The following is a 22,425-nucleotide window of genomic DNA, read 5'->3' as shown; positions in this document are numbered from 1 at the left end:
ATTTATTGTTTGAAATCCCTTTAATATTGTCTACCTTCTGGTTTGAGCAATATTCTTATAGAAATCTCAAAGATCCGAGGGGTATGAATAATATCGGGCACAACTGTATATATATATACACACACACACACACACACATATATATTAACATTTTATCTACTAATTTATAATAATTTATGGTTGATTTATTGTATTAACTTCTATACTAGTTTAGCTTTGTTGATTTTCGCACAGCGTATATGCTGATTCTGTGTAACTTTGTTATGATCGGACATTACAACCTACTGAGCAAACCAAGCATAGAGCTGAATGCAATTTCTACACCTCTGATAGAGAGAGAAAACCTTGAATAACAACATAGGTTTAACATTAACAAAAACCAACCAAGAATTGTCCGAGTGACATATGGTCGAGTGGTCCTAGACGTTGTATCAAAGTTTACAGTTACCCAAAGGTGTTGAGTTCAATCCTGAACGAAGGCAGTGAAAAAGTAACATTGAAAACAGAGAATCAGCAACTATATCCCAAAGCCTAGCTGGAGTCCGAACACGGTACCCCCGTAATAATAATAAAGGTTTGGGTTCGAGACTCCTAACAAACGGTTCACCTGACGAAGGCCGGAGGGCAAAACGGCCGAAACGTTGTGACAATAACAACCAAGATGAGGAACTCAGTCGGACAATCTCAATCAATGAAAACACCTCATCTCAAAAATACAGACAATTACTACTAGTATTTTTTAATTTTTTTTTTATTACATTTTCACCCCAAACAAGGCACATTGCCACTTTGGTGTAGGGGGCTACTATCAGGGGAAACATCTACTGGGGTACTATGTAGGGATTAGGGCAGCGAGATGTTGGTTCACATTGCACTTGAACTTATGCATGTCAGTACAGTTGGGGAAGCAGTGACCTGGAATGGAATTCCAAAGTCTAGCAGTTCTGGGGAAGAAACTACTGGAGTAGAAAGATCTTTTACATCTAGGGATCTCTACAGTGTGGGGGTGGGATTTTGCAGCTTGTCGGGTCTGTCGAGGGTGTTCACGTCGTAGGGGCACAAGTGCTTGCAGTTCTTCAGAGCATTCTCCATTATAATACTTGTAGAACAGGCAGAGGGATGCAACGTTTCGACGATGGGACAGAGGCTGAAGTTTTGATGCCAGTTTAGGGCCTATCAGATTTGCGACTCTCTTTTGAACCCTGTCAAGGAGCGAGAGACTAGTAGCCGATGCACCGGCCCAAATATGACAGCAATACTCACTACATGGGCGAATAGTGGCCTTATAGAGGTACAGGATACTTTCGGGTGTTTAAAGTTTTCTAGCACGGTAGAGAGAGCCCACCTTCCTTGCAGCGGCCCTGGCAATGCCCTCGATGTAACTGTTCCAACTCATGTTTCCAGTGAACGTTAGTCCAAGGAGTTTGAGAGACGTACTCTCAGATAAAGAGTCGTTGGCCATTGCTATAGGTGGTAGAGAAGGTTTCTTGTAATTATTGAAGGAAACCAGTTTTGTCTTGGTGGCATTGAACGTTACCATCCATTTTTGTCCCCATTCCACTACTGATTGGAGGTCATCCTCTAGTGTTTCTGCCATTACTTTAGATATATGTTCGTTTGTTTTCCTGTCGTGCCTGCTATAGAGTGTGGTGTCATCAGCATATATCCCCATCTCAGAGGCAATCTTGTCGGGGAGGTCATTTATGAATATCAGGAACAGCAGAGGTCCAAGGATAGATCCTTAGGGCACTCCCGCATTTATATCATATTGTTTAGATGTACGACCGTCGAGGACAACCTGGATTTTTCTCTTATCTAAGAAGGATTTAATTACGTTAAGTATTCTACCAGTGATACCGTAAGATCTAATCTTCCTGAGGAGACCCTCATGCCATACCCTGTCAAAAGCCTTAGATATATCTAGAGCTACCGCTCTGCCCTCTCCCGCTTTGTCCAGTGAATCGTATATGCGTTCAGAGATTACAGTGAGGATGTCTGCCGTGGAACGGGCTTGTCTAAATCCATATTGATGGTCGGTCAGAAGTTTAGCATCTGTAAGGTGCTGGACTAGAGCATAGTTTATTAAGGTCTCAAATATTTTGGCAAAAAGTGGGAGGAGTCTAATAAGGCGATAATTTAATGGGTCAGTTCTTTCATCAGAATTCTTGAATACTGGTACTACAGAAGCAGTTTTCCAACAGCTCGGAAAGCAAGATTCATTAAGGCATTTGTTGTAGAGTTTGGAGAGAACTGGAGCTACTTCGGCTGAGCACTTTTTTAATAGCACACCTGGGATGAGGTCGGGTCCACATGCTTTGGAAGTGTAAAGGTTTTTTATGATAGCATGCACCTGAGCAGGGGTGATTTTCAGATCGTCTAGCGTGGCGTCTGTCCGCATAGGAAATTGAGGTAGGGGGTGGTTTAGAGGGTCCAGTGTGGAGTTTGAGGCAAACCGACTGGCATGCATGTTAGCCTTCTCGGTTGCTGAGCAAAGAACCTCGTGATTGTTGGTTAGTGGGGGAATTGTTGATTGCCCATTATTTACTACACTGTTGTAGATTTTCCAGAAGTCACGAGTTCCTAGTTTTTGTGCTTCGATGCGTTTTTTAGTGGTTTCCGTAAATTCCCTCTTAGCTGCCGCTATTTCTTTCTTAACGTTACTTCTAGCTTCTATGTACTTCTGTCTGTTTGAACTGGACTTATGTCGATTAAACCTGCGGAATGCATGCTGCCTTTGAGCAATGGCAGTTGCGCAAGTCGAAGTAAACCATTGGGGAGAGTGGGGCTTGCTATAGAATTTCCGCATGGGAACATGCGCTTCGATTGCAGTTTTGAACCATTCAGTGGTCTCGGTTGCACACTGTTCAGCAGGAAGAGAAAAAATATGGGGCGTCTCTGATAAGATCTCTGATAGCTTCCCAGTCAGCCTTTTTATAATATCTCGTTGTTTTGAGCACTGGCTCTTTAGTTTTGGGTCTAGAGTTTAGGGCGATTTCAACCATTATCACCGCATGATCAGCGTTCCCAAGTGGGCTGTCGGCTTTCGTTACACAATCATCAGGAACTGTGATCAAAAACAGATCTAATAGTGATGCGTGTTGTTCTTCCTGATCAGGAAAGCGGGTTGGAAAAGTAACAATTTGCGCTAGGGAGTGAGATACAGAGAAGCTATGAGTTGCGCTGCCTGCTGCATCTGTGTAAGTCGAGAATCCAAGCCAGTTTTTGTGATGGACATTAAAGTCGCCAAATACATGTACTTGGGCGCTAGTGTCGAAGGAGAGTGCTGTGTCTATGCTGTCAGATACTTTGTTTATTATGGTGCAGTCTTGGGTCGAGGGAGAGCGGTAGAGAAAGTAAAAGTAGCTAATGTTGTGTTGCATGATTAGGCTAAAGCACATAAAGGCTTGATCATCCGTTTCTAGGTTTGTTTCTCTAGTCAAGGGAAGGGTATTACGAATGTAAACTCCAAGTCCGTGCATATGTCTGTCAGAGTCCTTACGACAGAGTGGGAGATATCCAGGCATGTTAAAGTAGTTAGAGGGGATGGAGGATGTAGGTTAGTCTCACTTAGTGCTAAGATATCCGGGGTATTTGTTAGGAGAAATGCTTCAACATCAGTTAAATTAGTTCTAAGCCCACGGATATTTGTGAATGCAAGCCTCAAGGGAGGAGGCAAGTTGGATTTGTTTGACCCTAAGCCTGGTTTAAGCTTATTTTTAGATTGTACTGTCATCATGTTTTTTTTAACGTGTTTCAGTTGGGTTAGGGGAAGCCGAACAGGAGGTTATGCAGAATATCACACATGCATCACAAGTAGACCATCAGCTGACCCTCCATCAACTAGGACTGTGGCCTCAGGAAAGGCCACCGGGGATGAGTGCAGGGTCCCTTTCCATGCGCGCCATGGCACTGCAAACATCCCGATATTATTCAACTGTTGATGGAGCAGCCGCTCTAAGCGCTACCAAAGAGTTAGGGCTCCTGTACTTACAGTCGGAAACAGCAGCCAGTAACTGTCAATCCGGTACCCTCAACCCATCGGAGGAAGGTCAACCCAATCTAATTGCTCAGGCATATGTGGTACTTAAGCTTCTCAAGTTCCCAGCTTTATGGGTGGGGTGTGTCGGGAGTGGGGAAACGGCGTTCATTGCCCTAGACAAGAAACAAGATCTACCACTGGGTGTTTCTGTCGAATCACTGTGATAGTATCTCTGCGCCTGACTAATAGGCAAAGAAGGAGTATGGAAGCCGGGCGATAGGCAGGACCTATCTACTCCTTAAGCATTTTAGGCTTGCAAACCGGTAATTTGATTGAGTCACCAGCTCTAGGAAGGTAGTCATCCAAGACTGAAGAGGCCTCCCTCCTCTTTGGTTTGGTTTCAGAGTTTTCCTTCTCCTAGCAAGAGGAACAAAAGAAAGAAAAAAAAAGACGTACAAAATACTGAGGATGGAGTTTTACTCCGAAATGCGTTTTATGTGTATTTACATGTATGTGTTTGTATATATGTAGCTATGCATATATATATATATATATATATATATATATGGATATATAAATTTATATATGTATACACATATAAATATGTATTAAACTATCTGTTTTTACATGCATGTACATGTGTATATATGTATGTATTTAATGTTATACATGTATACTCATGCATATAAATATATATAGTATAAATTGTAATAATAAAAACTGAAGAAAGTGCTCAATACTGTTGTAGAGCAAATATGCGTTTTATTTTTTATTACCGTACCTTTCTGTTGTTGTTGTCCTTATGGTTTCAGCTACCCGGCCGTTTTTTTGGCCGTCCGTAGCTCCTTCAGACTTTTACAGAATCTGCTCGTTATTATGGGATGAAGCTTTCGCTCTTTCATCCCATAATAACGAACAATTTCTGTAAAAGTTTGAGACAGCTACAGACGGCTAAAAAAACGGTCGGGTAGCTGAAACAATAATGTAAAAACGTATATATATATATATATATATATATATATATATATATATATGCATGTATGTATATACGTCAGTATATATAGTTATGTATACATATAATATATATATATAGTAGACATCACGATATTGTGTTTTTTACATATGCGTCACTATTTATCAAGGCCGAGATGCCACGCAAGGATTAAGGTTAAAAGTGAACAGTAATCAAAAGGGCAATATAGTAATTGATAGTAATGGAAGTTCAGTAAATGCGCTAACTTAAATGGAACGACTCATCAGGTATTTGTTTACGTTGAACTTGAAGACAACCATATTATAGACAGCTGGAAAGCAGGAAAACGGAAGACAATTCCACTCACGTGCAGTTCTAAGAAAGAAATTTTGTTCATGGACTCTGCGTTTAGGTTTAGGCACAGATAAACCGTGGGGGATTATTGATAGTGTTTTCAGCTAGACGAGTGTTTCTTGTGAAAATTTAAATTGCTTATTAGATCTACCCAATACGAAAGTCATACTCTCACTTGATTTGTTCAACACTAATTATTTAACATTGCTGAGTATTTTTTTCCTATAAACTTTTACCTGCCTTCAAAACTTTTATAACTACCGTATTTAAAAATCGCGCAAACCATCACAATTAGATTTTTATCTATATACTAGCGGGCGTACCCGGCGTTGCCCGGGTGTTTGTAGGTGTGTGTGGTGTTAAATAAAAAAGACCGGGGGTAGGATCGAACCGGAATCCTAGAGGCGAAGTTTGAAAATAAAGTCAGTCAGCCAGAATGAGTTAGTGAAAGATGTTTGAATTTATTTAAGAACGAAATTGACAGGTGCGCGGCTGGAAGTCGTCGAGCGTTACGACGACGACAAAGACGACAAAGACGACGACGAAGACATAGGTTTGTTTGTTATAAGCGAAGTAAAAAAAGCAAACAACGTTAACACTTAAGCGGGAAAAAAACAGAAAAAACTAACGTAAGGCAAACGAACGAGAAAAACAGAAAAAACGAGCACATGAAAAATGTCTTAAATAAGCCGGTTTCGCTATTAAATTTTAAAAAAATCGGTTGGTACCCGGGTGTTTTTGAGTGTCGCTAAAAATAAGCGAAGTGGAAAAAAACAAAAAAAACAGACGTTACGTGAAAAATGGCTTCAATAATACTGGTTCAATATTTAAATTTAAAAAATCGAAACAAAAAACCCAAAAACATCTCCCACCACGATTTGAACCCAAAAGCCTCATATAATGAACCAAGGCCTTAACGAACTGAGCTAAGGCTAAGCTGATGAAATTTGTTCGTTTTTTCAACTATTTAAAGTAAATCTGATCACGACGTCATCTGACGTATGCGTAGAATCGGTCATTGTCACGAGAGGACCGTTTTTGTTGACCATCCCTGTTTACAATGGTCGATTTCAGGGTGAAAAATTTAACGTTTTTGGCCAATTTTTCGATATTTTTCGAGCAAAGGATGTATCCTCGATGTGATACCGAGTTTGTTAACATTCCTCGCGTCTGTCAAAAGTTTTTAGCAGACATCCAAACATACACACATACATACATACATTTTCGCTTTTATATATATTGATTACTGCTGCTAATTCTTTTGTTCTCTGAGGATAAGAGTGTATGATTTAAACTCCCTGGTGTAAGGAAGTATGTTTTCACTATTTCTCGTATTTCTTGTCTGGAAGTCAATATTGTTAATTTTATTTATACTAGGCCGTATTGCTGATATTGAGCCTTTTATATTTGCATGCGTTTGTTATACTATAAATATATTTCTCTATGTTTATGAATTATGTCTTTCGAATTTTCAAAGTATTTTTTATTAACCTTTTATTTATTTTCGAAATTTTCCCTTTATATATATATATATATATATACATATATATATATATATGTATATGTATGTGTGTGCGTGTGTGTTTATTTCTCAATTAATATATTTTCATGTAACACCACATGATAATAGTAATGCGAATATCACGTAAACTTACATATGATTTTGTGGTCAAGTTTTTATGATAAAAGTTACGCAATATTGCAAATGGCGTGCATGACTTTGATCTCAATATCGATACGAAACTTGTCAACTACCTTCTTTATATTTAAAACAAATGACAATTAAACTTAAATTTCTCCAAATTAATTTCCATTGCTATATTTTATGTTTTAAATAATACATATATTTGTAATTAAAAATACGCCTTTTATTGTTTAGTTTGGTTGCTCTGTGAAGAACAGTGATGTTTTTTGTATTCGATTTTACAGAACATGAATTCTAAAAAATAATGCGAAAGGAAAAAGAACAATGATTGGTGCGTTTATTATTGTTGAAAGTTAAAATTGGTTCTAATTTCATATTAAGCAGAACAATTATGAACTATTTTAAGTTTATGTTCATACTAAATACAATGCTATATAATAGTCAAGTGTTATAATAGTATTTTTTCACGTTAATCTCTTCGATTATATAAAAGCAACTATGTGTGTATGTGTGTGTGTATGTGTGTGTGCGCGCGTGCGAGTTCGTTCTCTATGTAAACGGAATGACTAATCTGATTTCTATGAAATTTTACACGAAGGTAATTTTTGTGTCTTCGATAAAAATCGATAATCGATAATCAAAATAATCTGATGAAAAAAAACCAGGTTATTTTGACCAGAGTTTACACCTTACACAATCTAACAACACAAGTGGATTTCAGAAGTTTTATTACCATACAATCAAATGACTTGACGTATAAAATCTACTTACTTGACTTTTTCTTTTAAAACTTAAATTCAAGCCATTATATATACAAATAATTGTATATAATAAACAGTATGTACTCTACATAGTAATGTAGACTACAATATATTGTGGACTAAGTCACTACTGGGATGCTTATGAAGCGTAATTTCCAACCTTTAGCATTCAATCAATCGAGTTGATTTAAAAATGGACGATTACACCAATTTCGATAAAAATAATATCAGGGATTGTGAGATATCGGTTGATTATCATTCTATCCCAGGCAATGTCCGGTGCCCCTGCTAGGAGTTTAATAAATTAATGATCAAAATATTGAATCCCATAAAGAGGCATCATAAAATAGAGCATGTTATCTGAATCGTAGGAATATGTGTAAGAAAACATGAACAATGTAATATGAGATTTATTTATATATTAGGAAATTCATATGTCGATGTATTTACATTTTCCTCTGCTAAAGTATAAATGTATTTTATTTGTCTCGTGGTGTAAAAAGTGTGTAAGAACATACATCGAACTCTAAGTAATGATAAATAGAATAACGATCGATTTGTTTTTATATGTCTTTTTTGCCAACAGAAACGACGAATTTGGCTCAGATACGTGATAAAAACATGTGCGTGACTGGCTTAGGCAGATAAGCTGATGTTATAATGGTTGGCATAAGATCGGCTTCCTCCTAGCAAAAAGAAAAGTGTTCACTCATGCGCGATTTTGCTAACGTGTCTTTTTTGCAAGATAGCGATTTTCTAGGAAGCTAAATACGCCATATGTTTTGGAGAAAAAAAACATGGTAAACACACTGCTTTAAAAATGTCTGGGGACATTGCCTGAGTATCACATCTACAACGCCAAAATAAAAACAAAGCCAGCGTATCATTGCATTAATAAATGAACACTTTTTAAGCAGGTCTAGCCTGGGAATTTCGCAAATATACGGCTAAAGGCACATGATTATGAGTGATTATTTCATTAGGATTGTCTGTAGGATATTGCACGTAGTAGAATATATCTATCTATCTATCTATATATGTATATATATATATATATATATATATATATATATATATATATATTCAGAAAGTGTGAGAGAATATATATGATTATTCTCTACAGCCGAACCAACGTCGCAGCCCACAAAAGCCAAGAAAGTCAACAAACCGAAAGTCCAAGATTTCCGGTTTGTTGACTTTGTTTGCTCTTGTGGGCTACGACGTTGGCTCGGCTGTAGAATATATATATATATATATATATATATATATATATATATATATATATATATATATATAGCCACGTAGATCTAACACGTTTTAGAAGAATACGTTGCAATGAACATAAGACAAGTAACAGCTTGACTCATTTTTGGAAACCACGGCATTTATTTCCTAATTTTCCCACCAAGCGGCAACTCTCGTTATGACTATGACATTACTTACGTCTCCCATGTAATCGTCATCTCGCACACCCTTCCTCATTTTTATAGCTCATTTCCTAACATATTTTTATGACGTAGTCTCGCATTTCGCGCGTCCGTTATCTAGTACGTTTCGGTTTTCTTCTTAAAAAATTACAGTTTAAATATTTTTTTTTAAAAGAGTATAATTTACTACGATGATAAATAAGCATTCATTTTATATTCTACAGAAACCGCTATAGACCTGCACGCAACTCAAGTATAAGTGTTAATGAGCTTTAGGTGAGACAAATGGTATTAGGTGAAGTGGAAATTGTATAGAAGTTAATTTATTTTTGAGGATGATTCATCAAGAACTTTTTAAATCAAAGGCATTAATATGTTCAACAGACAGACATAGCCGATGCCTATGGAAGTTTTGTTTAGTGTAAGGTAGTGATAGAGTAAGTGACTTGCTAATAATTGTGTAACTAGTTGGATATTCGCCGAAAATTATCCTCTCTCTGTCTCTCTCTCTCTCTCTCTCTCTCTGTCGCTGTCTGTCTGTCTGTCTCTCTCTCTCTCTCTCTCTCTTTCTATATATATATATATATATATATATATATATATATATATATATATGTATATATATAAAGATATACTAGCAGGCGGCCGGGAATTGCCCGGTCGTAAAATACGCTTAAATATGATATTTTGAGTAATGCAGATTTTGTATTGATTATATTATATTGGACCTAATATATATAGTAAAGATTTAAACAGTAAAAATAAAAAAATAAATAAAAATAACCCGTGCACTCTCACTGCAAATCGAGATCGAAACGTTTAGCTTACGATTTACGAGTTGGTATTACTGTACACATAGATTCGAAAAGGTTGTCAAAAATAAAATATGTAATAAATAAAAGTTATCGAAGGCAATATAAGTTACTTTTCTACCTAATTGGATATGATTTTAGTATTTTTATTTAATGTAGCATGTTTATTCAGCAACAAAAACATACAGCGCTTACCGATGTATTGGGAAATTGAAAATGGCGCCCGGCTCTCTCTTTGACACGGGAAGTTTAGAAAAAAGAGTTAAAAAACAAAACAATACACAATTCTGTTAAAACTCCACCGAATATATGCCAGCCTATGTCACGGAAACATATATTAAGCGAGTTTCTAACAGTATTTTGTCTAGTCTTTTTTTTTCATTTTTGTACCTTACTTGCCTGGGTGGGTTGCCATTAGGCTGAGATTAACCACGTCACACACACACGGAGAGTAAATTTAACTTACTTAGGGAGATAATAACTTCCAGTGTAATGCCGGAAAATATCCGGTAAATAAAACGTTGTTTAGTAAATCGTTATTTTTTGTAATTTTTTGCATTTCCATACACCAAACATGGATATAACTAAAACATCCGCTGGGTCATAAGCTTCATTTCGTTACCTAACATGCCTAGGTGGCTTGCCTGTATGCTGAGACAAACCGCGTCACACACAGACAGACAGACAGACAGTACGAAAATTTATAATAGGATATATACATAGTTAAAATTTAAAATTTACTACCCTAGACATTATAAAATATTTCGAGTATACTCGTAATTAACTGGGCACTGTGAGGTTGCTTGAATGCCATATATGCTAGTGCAGTAGTATTGGGCTGACTTCTTTCTGATGGGTCGAGGGTACCGGATTAACAGTTCCTGTCTGCTGTTTCCGACGGATAGTATGGGAGTCATTACTCTTTGGTAGCGCCTAAAGTGGCTGATCCAACAACAGTTGTATAATATGGGGATGAATGTAGTGTCATGTCTCGCATAGAAAAGGACCTTGCATTTATCTCCGGTGGGCTTTCCTGAGGTCACAATCCTGTAGATGAGAAGTCAGCTGATAGTCTACTTATATTGCATGTCTGGAATTTTGCACAACCACTTGTCCACCCACCCTTACTGACAATTTTAAAGTAAATAAAATGAAATGTCCGTTCAAGAAGAAATTGCGTTGAATCCAGGCGCAAACTCGACCCAAACCAACCTGCCTTTCATTTTCAAATATCTACGGGCTTAAGACAAATTTAGACATTGTTGAATCATTTATCCTAGTAAACACCCCGGATATCGTAGCACTGAAACAAACCTACACTCCTCCATGCCCTCTAAACAGATTTACATGCCTGGTTATCTCCTACTCTGCTGTAAGGACTGAGATATATGCACAGAGTAGATGTAAGAAAGCCGTTTACTCCAACAGTTTTTTTCTTCAGAACTGTTAAATTGTAGAACTCCCTTTCGGGATATCGCTTTATCAACTGTACTGACATGCAGAAGTTCAAGTGTAATGTGAACTCATCTCCTTTAATAATATACATGCAACGTATGTCCCCGATAGTATCCCCTACTTCAAAGTGGCATTGCGCCTTGATTGGGGTTAAAATTGAAGTAAAGAAAAAATTGTAGTGCCTACCATATGAGTATTTTATGAGATGCTCGAAGCCTATTTTTTGTTTGTTCATTTGTATTGGTGTTTGTGGTGGAGGGGTAGTTTACATTTTGTTCAATGTGGTGAGAATGAGTCGGAGTTATACGTATAAGTGAATTGTTTAGGGTGGTTATCAGTGTTATTAATGTTGTGATGGTTGTGGGGAGAATCATTTTATTTTTATTAAATTTTATTATTATCATTATTATTATTATCATCATTATTATTATATTTTATTATTATTATTATTATTATTAGTTAGGAGTATTATGTGTGATATGTTGATTCTGATTACGGTTCATTATTATAAATGGGGTAGTTGTAGTTGGATTATTACAGGTCATGTTCTGGTTGACCCCGCTACTCAGGCGGGCTACAGGTAGCGTTAGTCGGTTATATTAATTTTTCTTTTTATTATTTTTTATTACATTTTCGCCCCAAAAACGGCGCGTTGCCACTTTGATGTAGGGGGCTATTTTTATATAATGAGTGTTATTATTAGACGAAATGGTACTAAATATTCGTATGTGTTTCGTTGTTCTTTAGTGTTCTTGTTTGGATGACGACTTACATATTTGTTGTTGTTCATGTTGTGTGCAGTGAGAGATAGCATATTGGTGACATTAACAGGTACATGTAAAGAGAGAGACAGTTTACATTTTTTTATAAACACAAAGTTCATATTAATACAATTTCACTTTACCTTTGTTTTGGTGATGATGATTTTCATAAAGTTCTTATAACATAAATGGACAATACCTTTTCTGTTGAATAACAAAATGAAGATGCAGATACAAAAGATGAAGATGTTCTTTTTATTATTCCATATGACCGGTGAATGGCTTTGCATCCAGGAATTCAAGTCTTACATGATTTCTTCTTCTAACCTCGCTTCCAAGGTTCCATATCAGCTCTCTCTCTCTCTCTCTTCTCCCCGACTCTGATCTGACTCTCGTCTGACTCCCCCTATCTAACTTCGAACGCTTTCCTATATAGAGAAATCACATGTATGTCAGGTCAACGTGACTATAATTCATGTTTTATCAACATGTTCGATTTGCACGTTTTTGTAAACGATTTCTGATGACCAGGAAATTTTCGATTTTCCTTGTAGTTTTACAAAGGAATTTAATCTAGTTATCTAATTCTATAACCCATATTTTACTATGCATTCTTTTTTAGAATGGTAATAGTTTCTAGGCAAATTTGTATTTATCAAATATTTTAACAGAATAAACAATTTACTGGACACTCCATTTAAAACCTATTGTTCTTTAAAACTTATCTACAGGGTTCGATTCCCGTTTTATCTGATATTATTTTCATTTAACTAATTCTCTTTTTTTTACTTACATGAAAAGGGGACATCCCTAGTTGGGCAACAAGGCGTTGGTTCAGATTACACTTAAACTTCTGTATGTCAGTACAGTTGCGGATGCAGGGACCCGGAAGAGAATTCCCAAATCTAGCGGTTCTGGGGAATAAACTATTGGAGTAGAAAGCTCTTTTACATCTAAGGATCTTTACTGTGAAAGGGTGGGAGAGATTGTCGGGTTTGTTGGGGGTATTTACGTGGAGGGGGTACAAGTGTCTGCAGTTCGTCAGAGCATTAACCATTAAAGTACTTGTAGAACAGGCAGAGCGATGTTACATTTCGTCGATGGGACAGAGGCTGAAGCTTAGACGGCAGTTACAGTCCTATCAGGTTGGCGACCCTCTTTTGGACCTTGTCTAGGAACGAGAGACTAGTAGCAGATGCACCAGCCCAAATATGACAACTATAAAGGTAGAGGATAATTTCGGGTGTTAGCAGCTTTCTAGCACGGTAGAGAGAACGCACCTTCTTAGCAGCGATCCTGGCGATATTCTCATTGTAATTGTTCCAACTCATGTTTCCTGTGAACGTTAGGCCGATGAGTTTAAAAGATGTACTTTCAGATAAATTGTCTTTAGCCATTGCTATTAGTGGTAGAGAAGGTGTCTTGTAATTATTGAAGGAAACGAGTTTAGTCTTGGCAGCATTGAATGTGACCATTCATTTTCGTTCCCATTCCACTGCAGATGGGCGATCATCCTCCAGTGTTTCTGCCATTTCTTTAGATATGTGTTCATTTGTTTTCCTGTCGTGTCTGTTATAGATCGTGGTGTCATCAGCATATATACCCATCTCAAAGACAATTTTGTCAGGGAGGTCATTTATGAATATTAAGAATAATAGAGGTCCAGGGATAGACCCTTGAGACACTCCCGTATTTATATCATATTGTTTGGATGTACGACCGTCGAGAACAACCTGGGTTTTCTCTTATCCAAGAAGGATTTAATTATGTTTAGTCCAGTGATACTATATGATCTGATTTTCCTAAGAAACCTTCATGCCATACCCTGTCAAAAACCTTAGATATATCTAGAGCTACCTCTCTACCCTCCCCTGCTTTGTCCAGTGAATACTACGTACGTTCAGAGATTACAGTTATGATGCCTGCTTTGGAACGGGCTTGTCTAAATCCATATTGTTGGTCGGTCAGAAGTTTAGCATCTGTAAGGTGATAGACTAGAGCTTGGTTAATTATGGATTCAAATATTTTGGTGAAAAGTGGGAGGAGGCTAATGGGGCACGAATTTACTGGGTCAATTCTTTCGCCAAATATCTTGGTATCACAGAAGCCGTTTTCCAGCAGGTAGCAAAGTAAGATTCATTAAGGCATTTGTTGTAGAGTTTGAAGAGGACTGGAGCTACCTCGGCGGTGCACTTTTTTAATAGCACAGACGGGATGAGATCAGGTCTACATGCTTTTGAAATGTCAAGATTTTTTTATGATTGCATGCTCTTTATAAGGGTTGATTTTCAGATAATCAGATCGTCTAGTGTAGCATCTGTCTGCAAAGGAAAGTCAGGGAGGGGGGTTAGCAGGGTCCAGTATAGAGTTGGAGGAAAACTGACTGGCAAGCATGTTAGCTTTCTCGGTTGCTGAGCAAACAACCTCATGATTGTTGGATAGTTGGGGAATTGTTGATTGCCCATTTTTTACTACATTGTTTCAGATTTCCCAGAAGTCACGAGTTCCTAATTTCTGTGCTTCGATGCGTTTTTTGGTGGTTTCATTAAATTCCATCTTGGCTGTCGATATTTCCTTCTTACAATTACTTCTGGCTTCTATATACTTCTGTCTGTTTGAACTGGACTTATGTCAGTTAAATCTGCGGTATGCATGCTGCATTTGCGCTATGGCAGCTGCACAAGTATAAGTAAACAATTGGGGAGAGTGGAGCTTGCTATAAAATTTTCTCGTGGAAACATGTGCTTCAATTTACGTTCTGAGCCATTCAGTAGCATCATTTGCGGTCTGTTCAGTAGGAAGTTAAAATATATTTCGCCAAAGGACGTCTCTGCTGAGATCCCTAATGGCTTCACAGTGAACCTGTTTATAATATCTCGTTGTTTTGAGCAATGACTCTTTAGTTTGGGCTCTAAAGTTTAGGGCGATTTAAACAATTATCACTGCATGATCGGCGTTTTAAGTGGTCTGTGCTCATTCCCTACACAATTATCTGGAACTGTGGTCAGGAACAGATCTAGAAGTGATGCGTGTTGTTCTTGCTGGTCTGGTAAATGGGTTGGAGACGTAACCATCTGTGATAAGAAATGAGATATAGAGAAGCTATGTGCTGTGCTACCACCTGCATCTGTGTATGTAGAACATCCAAACCAATTGTTGTGGTGGACATTGGAGTCACCAAATCCATGCACTTGTGCGCTAGTGTCGAGGGAAACTGCAGTATCAATACTGTAAGAGACTTTGTTTGTTAGGGTACAGTACTGGGTAGAGGCAGAGCGTTAGAGAAAATAAAAGTAGCTAATGTTATGTTGCGTGTTCAGTCTAAAGCACATAAAGGCTTGATGCTCCGATTCTAGATTTGTTTCTCTAGTAAAAGGGGAGGGGTTTCGAATATAGACTACAAGCCCGTGAATATGTCTGTCAGAGTCCTTACGACAGAGTGGGAGATACCCGGGCATGTTAAAGAGGGGACGGAAGAGTATAGATTAGTCTCACTTAGTGCTAAGATATCCGGGGTGTTTGTATGGAGAAATGTTTCCAGATCGTTTAAATTAGTTCTAAGCCCACGGATGTCCGTAAATGCAAGCCTCAAGGGAGGAGGCAGGTTGGTTTTGTTTAAGTTTTGGCCTGGTTTGAGGGTAATTTTTTATTTAACTGCTATTTCTTAAAGGGGTTCAGTTTAGGAAAGGGATGCTGAACAAGTGGTTATGTAGAATCCCTGACATGCTACATAAGTTTGCCATAAATTGACCTTCCATCTATGGGGATGAATGCAGGGCCCCTTTCCATGGCACTACAAACATCCCTATATAATATAAGCGCTACGAAAGAGTTAGGTATCCTGTACTACCAGTCTGGAACAACAGCCAGGACTGTCAATTCGGTACCATCAATGTGCCCATTATTAAAGAAAGTGATATTTAGATTAATTTTTTGTCGGCTGAAAGAGCATAAATTCTTCTCGAGACGGATGATAATATAGACTGATTAATTTAATTAACGTGGTTTTAGGTTTTATGGGCGTATAAGTGTATAAGGTTGGGGTTATTGTAGGGGCTATATGCCTCAGTGTTGAGGTTTAGTGTATTGCCTAGAAAAATGAAAAGAGTATGAAGAAGCCAAAGTTATTAAAGAAATGACGTTATTTCATTATTTTATTATTATATTCTATTGACCTGGCTTTAATGGTAGAATAAGGCGTCGGCTCTATACGAGCCTCGCTTGATTTGTCAAAATCCGCTTGAGTTATTTCAGTAAGAAAGCCAGCACTAAGTATGTCATCCACGGCGAGTCAGAGGGGCTTATCAAAATATCAAAAATATTAGGGGTGTCTTTCTAGTCCAGAATTTATTGTTAATTGTAATACGGATCCTCTAGCTAGATGTATTAATTTATATATATATATATATATATATATATATGAGAGAGAGAGAAAGAGAAAGAAAAAGAGGGGAGCGTGAAAAAAGAAGGAAGATTCTAAACATATCTATTAAACGTTGGCTTACAACAACGAGCATTGATTTGTTTAAATGAATTTCATTTTACATATGTTTTTAGATGTTTTGATTTCATTACAAAACCTAAAGTTTCTATATAACATTTATCTTATTATTAATTACTACAACGTAATTACATGGTTACGCAATGGGACAATAATTGACTAATTTATGTGTAAGTTAAACTTCACAACAAGTTTCTCGAATTTCCTTAAATTCTATTAAAATTTGCCATTCTTCAATCTGATATGAAATGCATTGTTAATTTGCTTTACTTCCTTTGTTTAATTATATTGCAGGATAAAATATTATCACTATAAACTAATTTCAGAACAATATTTCCAGCATGAAACTATATTGGACATCGTTTCTTGTAACGATGGCACAATGCCAAGTAAATTAGAGGCATAATTCAATGAGACTACCTCTATACGGCTGATGTTCCCACGGCATTAAAACCTATATATATATAGTTTTCTGTTCAGTGTGCTATAAAAATTCGCTAAATAAATACCTAAAAGTAAAGTGAATCCCATCTACTAAAATAAATATTGACAAACCAAAACATTTTCAACATTAGATGTAATTTAAATATTTTGATCAAAAAAAAATAGCAAATATTTTTAGATTCTATGATTTGGAAATTTTGCGAAAAAAAAACTGAAATCGCTGACCTATGGCATTTGCTACAAGAACCTTCCATAGTTGCAAACTTACAAAACGTATACACGCCTGCGCTTGGCATGAGAGAAGTTGGTCACTTTGTGTCTTGGTTTTTGGAATCGTGACAAATCAAAACCCAAATGCAAATGTCAGTTTGAGACCCACAGTCGCCATGATCCGGATGTTCGACTGTGGCTGGAAGCGATGTTGGCAGAGTAAAAAAGAAAATCTAATATCGCATATAATCTAATCTAGAATAGATATTAATGACACGTATAAATAAATAAAGAAATAAATAGATCCATTACGTGCGCGACAATAAATGGTAATATGTCTACCAGTACCATTACTAATACCAAAATTTCTCTCTCGAGAATCATACTCCATTGATCAAAAACGATAAAAAGGAGTAATAATCCTTTTATGCACTAAGCTTGTATATGCATTAAGATTCGGTGTACATTAATATCTCTTATATATATATATATATATATATATATATATATATATATATATATATATATATATATACTCGAGACTAGACACGATGTTTTACATTCCTATATTATTATTTTCATCGGAGTCGATGAAATGGTCAATTCCTCAATGAAATCCCCAGCGTGATACACCTGGAGGAAGCTGGCATCATACTGTAGCGCATTTACGTATAATTGTATAAATTATATTTATATATAACCTATTGAATAAAAGTTTGAAATGTGAATGGTAAGCATCATGCTTCATGCGCGCTATACATGATATAGGTACGTTAGAAATACATATTTCTAGTAATGGACATTTTAACCACAATAATTATCTTTAGTACATTTAACTTTAATTCAATGATTATAAAAAATGATTTCATAAAATCAACAGTATATTGTCCGTTAGAATTGAGGTGAGTTCGAAATAAACGTTTCCGTTTAAAGCTCAACTAGATTATAACACTTTATTTTTGTTTTCGCAACTTTAGTTTAGCCATTATGTACAGATAATTTTATAAAATCAGCAGTCGACTCTGTAAAATGCAATGTAGATTACAATCTATTCTGAACTTAGTTTCTGGTGACAAGCAAGTTAAGCTTTCTCGCGATACACTGCGAGACGGGGCGTGCTAACATGAGATGGCAATCAGTCGTTTTGATAAAAAATATAGCTAATTTCACTGATTATTGTATAATACATGTATTAAAGTATGAAACATCTTTATATCTTCACTTAAAAGTTGGTTCTCTTTGCTAGTAAACGCACACACATACACACACATACACATACACACACACACACACATATATATATATATATATATATGAACAAATGATTAATAAAACATGTTAAAAAACATCTTGAAAAAGGTAAAAACATGTTTGATTTTAAAAAGGAAGCACAAGATAAGTTAATAGTCCTTAATCCGCGGAGTTTCAAAGAAATACTGTCCTTCTCATCAGAGGACAGGAATTAGCAAAATGCGGAATCGGATTTTGCATGTAAAAGTATTTAATGAAACCACAAGTAAGTCACAGATCTTACTTGATTAAAAAAAAGGGTGAGGTAAAGGGAATATGAGGTAAAAGAAATAATGATAAAAAGATTTCACATGAATGGATAGTCCGGTGAAGGGTAAAAAATCAAACAATGGTGAAATCAAAACACGGTCGAATTAAAAACTTCCAATCCAACAGGTAAGTTCCAAAGGAATCGCGTAACTGGAAGTTTGTCCAAAATGATCCAAAAGGCAGAATTTACTTGATTCTTCCGGCCTTGGCAGACGTGTTTTAAATTTTCTCTCCAGTGCTTTTTCTGTGCATATTTGAACTTTTCTTTAAATGATTTTGAACTCATTCGTTTTGTGATTTGTTCCAAGGAATTCTGCCTTTTGAATCATTTTAGACCAACTTTCAGTTACGCGATTCCTTTGGAACTTACCTGTTGGATTGGAAGTTTTTAATTCGACCGCACAAGCACACGAGAAGGCTGCTAGCTAGACTTGGTTTTCAGAGGCTATTTAACACGAACACCATGAGTGAAAATTCTAGGGAGAGCGTTCTTATACTCACTACTACCTTCAGTTGTAACAACTTTTGAAAGCATTGTATATATAACTAGCAGGACCCGTTAACCGGCGTTGTCCGGAGGAAGCATGCCCGGTCCTCGTAACAAGTGAAAGTACGGCTGTCGTTGGTAATGTCCAGCCCAACCTTTAAACTCCAACCTCCTCAGGTTTAGAACGACTTTTGGAATCGACACTTCCAACATCCTCATGTAAGAATGGCTTTTTGAATGTACACCCCCAACCTACCTCTGTTAAGAACGGATGTCGGAATAGACACCCCATTTTGTGAGGGGTGGGTTGCCAAAATATCTGCCCCAAATTAAATCTTGACAATCATTGCTATCATATCCATGGACAAATACTATGAACCAACCGTATGAATTTGGATGGGCAGTGTATGTAAAAAAAAAATGTAAATGTTTTGGCTGTGCAGTTTCGGTTGTAAAAATGTAAATGGTGGGTACGTATGTAATTTTTGTTTACGTGCTGAAATAATGTTATTATTTTGAAAGCCATTCTTAATATGTTATAGTTTTATGAAAGTAATCTGCGTTTATAATATGTCCGTGTTGCCCTTTAAGATCTCCTTTAAGTATAGGATGTGCGTCGATCAGGAAAAAACTGTAGAAAAACAAAGAAAACTTAAATTAAATATTACTATTTTTATTACGCACATGGGTAATTAAATTTAATTCCACTTGGAAATAGTATTTAAAAACTAGCGCGGATCAAAAGTACACTCGCACTAAGTGAAATGCACTGTTTTTCGAGAGGAGAACAAACACTGACGACATTCTGTGATAGGTATGTACAGGATAAAGAGATGTTTGTTTAGTTTCGGTTTATCGCCACAAGTGCTAATCTTGACTTGCACCAGTTTTTCTCTTCATAATTTCCTATAACTATAATCTTACGCCGCAAAAATACCCAGCCAAAAAGAAACAAAAACAAAAATAAACATATAATAACAAAAACAATCCTCGTTCCATGAAGCGCCCTGCGTATAACATCGGAGCCGATGCGTATTTTGCTTTGGGGGACTCACTCTTGTACGGCAGCCGATATAAGTGTATCTCTTCCTTTCTTCTCCATCCCTAACTGTTTTCTCTTTCTCTCTATGTCTCTCTGTCTCTGTCTCTCCCTCGCTCCGTCTGTTACGGTCGCTACCATGGTCAAAAACTCGTTAATGGATGCTCACTCAAGCCAACAATAAAGGCGAGTTACGTGTTTGGAAGAAAGATTTACAATTTTGTTTTGTTTCTTGGTGTGGAGTGTAATATTTCACAAAAGACAATAAAATGTAAAAGTATATCAGCGGAAAAATGCCCTACAATATATGTAAATGAAACGTAGGGATATTGTGTACGTACAGAAAATGGCGTCTTGATTTAGTTTCGGACTGCTCGTTTAATGGCTGAATGTTTGAATTATAGAATGAGTACTCATCATCCAATCAGTGGTGCCAGATATTAAAAAGGGAGAAATCATTGTTTGTGTCGGATGGAATATGCCTTTGTGTAGAGGATCTGTAATGATTAACATGGGTTAACACCCAGCAGAAGTTGTTAAAAGTATAAAAGGACGCGATGTAGAATGGTGTCGTAAGAGTAGAGGGTAAAGTGAGGGAGAAATTGTAGATACTTTCTCTTTAGTTTAAGATGAGGATGGTCATGGCGCTCTTCGGACTAAATTTTAAATATAAATAAAGTGTATGTAATTGCGTTCTATATTTAGATGACATAATGGATTATGACGTAAACATAATAATTTGTATGTGTCATCTGTTGTTGTGAGGTTGTTGGTAGCTTCGTCCAGAGGGGGAAAAATGCGTCTCTTTTATTAATAGAAGAAGACAAGACAAGACGATTACATACCTCATATATATATATATATATATATATATATATATATATATATATATATATATATATATATATATACTGCGTATCAAATTGTTAACGAGTTTACATGTTTCAAGGAACGAGTAAATACAAATCCATGAAACATTGAGAAAGTGTTTACAATATTATTCAGCTACTCCAGTCAGAAAATAAATGTTGATTTCAGTGTGTTAATTTATTAACGAGGTTGAGAAAAAACACATTATACTCATAACTTGTTCATAGAAATAATTCTCAAACATTAAATGGCCTAGGGCAACTGGTTAGAACACAATAACTAGATAGCAATTCCTACGCTGGCATACTTAGTAGGGGATATGCGCTTCTTTTTTATGAATGACTTGTGAAAGAAGTTTGTCCACAGAATTAGTCAAATTTGTGATTTCGTCAACAGTTATTCCTCGCGATACCTCTTGGAGAGAATTCCTTAACTCATCTTTGCTTTTAAATTTACGTCCATTTGCATAGAGGCGTCGCTTCATGATACTTCAAAGGTTCTCAATTGGGTTCAAATCTAGTGAATTCCCAGGCTACTTCATCTTCCGTAGCCCAGAGCACCCCAGTTGTTCCAAATACTCTTTGCTTTTATTTGCTGTATGCGAGGGGCAATTATCCTGCATAAAAATAATGGTTCTTTTGAAAGTCAGCCTTTGCTTCTTCAACTATGGTTGAAAGTGTTCCTTCAGAAAAGCTATGTAAGCATTTGACATAATTTTTACGCCTTTTGGGCCAACTAAAGTACCTCCAATAATCCCCACCTTAATCATTGTTCCACAACCACTTTGTTGGCACCTTAAACGCTGATGAGGATGTCGTCCATCTAGGACCAATCCCTTGCTCACACCATCTGGGCCAACAAGAGTGATCCGCAGTTTATCTGTGAACAAAAGTTTGGAAAAATCCGTTCTCATGCAGTCCTCTGCCCATTTCAGTCGCTTTTGTATGTGGTATTGTTTTAATTAGAGGTTTTGTCACAGGCGTAACAGACTTTGCCACTTCGTTCAGAATGCGACATCGAGTACTTTTGGAGAAATTATTAATTTGACACGCAGGGTATATATATATATATATATATATATATATATATATATATATATATATGGGTGTGCTCATTCATACACTGCAAAAGTACTGTTAATTTAAAA

This window comes from Euprymna scolopes, chromosome 5, assembly GCF_053919585.1.
Source record: "Euprymna scolopes isolate OS-2025 chromosome 5, ASM5391958v1, whole genome shotgun sequence".
Lineage (NCBI taxonomy): Eukaryota > Metazoa > Mollusca > Cephalopoda > Sepiida > Sepiolidae > Euprymna > Euprymna scolopes.
Note: the sequence above shows the minus strand (reverse complement) of the source record.